Below are 2,500 nucleotides of genomic sequence, written 5' to 3' on the forward strand. Positions count from 1 at the left end.
TCGCCCCATAGGAAAGCATTGTGCGCGATCAGATGGCCGAAGGGAAGTTAGCCAAATGAAACGTGCGCGACGAGATGGCCGAGGGGTCAGGCGCGACCAGATGGCCGAAGGGGAAAGTTACTACCAGACGGCCGGGCTCGGAAGGGAAGGTATCTGGTCGCTCTGTGCCCCAACGAACGAGTGAGCGGGTGCCAGGGCATGGGGGGCTGGAGGCCCAGGGCCCCCAGCTGGGCCCCAGCCATGGAGGCTGCATGAGGGACCCGACGGGCACTCCGACCCGGGGCCCGCAGAAAACCTCAACAAGCAGGGGAGGCCTGCACGGGACCGACAGACCCCAGTCCCGGGCCCTTGGCAGAGCGGCAGGCTGGGGGAAGGGGCCCGGGGCCGGGGACCCCGACCCGGGGCCCGACCGGGCCCCTGGACCCAACCAGGGCTCCCAGGCCTGGAGGCGCAGGGGAAGCCTCCCCGGGCCCTCCGGACCCCGCCCAGGGCACCCTGCCACGCGGCAGGACCCAGGACGGAGCCCGGGGTGGGGAGGCCGCCCTCCCCGGGGCCCCCAAGGGCCCGGCCGGAGCTCCCGTACCCACACGAGCGAAGAGAGGCTCCCCAGCCACAACGGAACCCCGTTCCGGGCCTTTGGCAGTGCTGCGGGCCGGGGGCCGGGGGCCGGGGCCCGGGGCCGGAGACCCCGACCCGGGGCCCGACCGGGCCCCTGGACCCAGCCGGAGCTCCCGGGCTCGGAGGCACAAGGGGAGCCTCCCCGGGCCCTCCAGACCCCGCCCCAGGCACCTTGCCACGTGGCAGGACCCAGGACAGAGCCCGGGTTGGGGAGGCCGCCCTCCCCGGGGCCCCCAGGGGCCCGGCCGGAGCTCCTGAACCCGATCCAGCGAGGGGAGGCTCCCCGGCCACAACGGAACCCCGTCCCGGGCCTTTGGCAGTGCCGCAGGCCGGGGGACGGGGCCCGGGGCCGGAGACCCCGACCCAGGGCCCGACCTGGCCCCTGGACCCATCCGGAGCTCCCGGGCTCGGAGGCACAGGGGGAGCCTCCCTGGGCCCTCCGGACCCCACCCCAGGCACCCTGCCACGCGGCAGGACCCAGGATGGAGCCCGGGTTGGGGAGGCCGCCCTCCCCGGGGCCCCCAGGGGCCCGGCCGGAGCACCTGAACCCGATCCAGCGAGGGGAGGCTCCCCGGCCACAACGGAACACCGTCCCGGGCCTTTGGCAGTGCCGCAGGCCGGGGGACGGGGCCCGGGGCCGGAGACCCCGACCCAGGGCCCGACCTGGCCCCTGGACCCATCCGGAGCTCCCAGCTCGGAGGCACAGGGGGAGCCTCCCTGGGCCCTCCGGACCCCACCCCAGGCACCCTGCCACGTGTCAAGACCCAGGATGGAGCCCGGGTTGGGGAGGCCGCCCTCCCCGGGGCCCCCAGGGGCCCGGCCGGAGCTCCTGAACCCGATCCAGCGAGGGGAGGCTCCCCGGCCACAACGGAACCCTGTTCTGGGCCTTTGGCAGTGCCGCAGGCCGGGGGACGGGGCCCGGGGCCTGGGGCCGGAGACCCCGACCCGGGGCCCGACCGGGCCCCTGGACCCAGCCGGAGCTCCCGGGCTCGGAGGCACAGGGGGAGCCTCCCCGGGCCCTCCGGACCCCGCCCCAGGCACCCTGCCACGCGACAGGACCCAGGACGGAGCCCGGGTTGGGGAGGCCGCCCTCCCCGGGGCCCCCAGGGGCCCGGCCGGAGCTCCTGAACCCGATCCAGCGAGAGAAGGCTCCCCGGCCACAACAGAACCCCGTCCCGGGCCTTTGGCAGTGCCGCAGGCCGGGGGACGGGGCCCGGGGCCGGAGACCCCGACCCGGGGCCCGACCGGGCCCCTGGACCCAGCCAGAGCTCCCGGGCTCGGAGGCACAGGGGGAGCCTCCCCAGGCCCTCCGGACCCCTCCCCAGGCACCCTGCCACGCGGAGGGAACAAGCTACTAGATGGTTCGATTAGTCTTTCGCCCCTATACCCAGGTCGGACAACCGATTTGCACGTCTGGACCGCTACGGACCTCCACCAGAGTTTCCTCTGGCTTCGCCCTGCCCAGGTATCCATCTTTCGGGTCCTATCACGCACGCTCATGCTCCACCTCCCCGACAGAGCGGGCGAGATGGGCCGGTGGTGCGCCCGCCACTGGAAGCGCGGCGGGATCCCACCTCAGCCGGAGCTCGCCGGCCCTCACCTTTATTGCGCCACAGGGTTTTGCACGGCCCTCCGACTCGCGCACGTGTTAGACTCCTTGGTCCGTGTTTCAAGACGGGTCGGTGGGTAACCGACATCGCCGCAGACCCCTGGCGCCCGGCGTGGGCCTCCCCGCCCGGCGGCGCGACGTGGTTGGGGCGCACTGAGAACAGTCCGCCCCAGTCGACAGTCGCGCCGGGAGCAGGGGGCCCCGTCCCCCCTTCACCCGCCCCGGCGTGCCCCGAGGGGCGGCCGGGAACGGGTGCCTGGGGGAGGGCGCGGA

The sequence above is a fragment of the Triturus cristatus genome, chromosome 1_1 (genome assembly GCF_964204655.1).
Source record: "Triturus cristatus chromosome 1_1, aTriCri1.1, whole genome shotgun sequence".
In the NCBI taxonomy this organism is placed as follows: domain Eukaryota; kingdom Metazoa; phylum Chordata; class Amphibia; order Caudata; family Salamandridae; genus Triturus; species Triturus cristatus.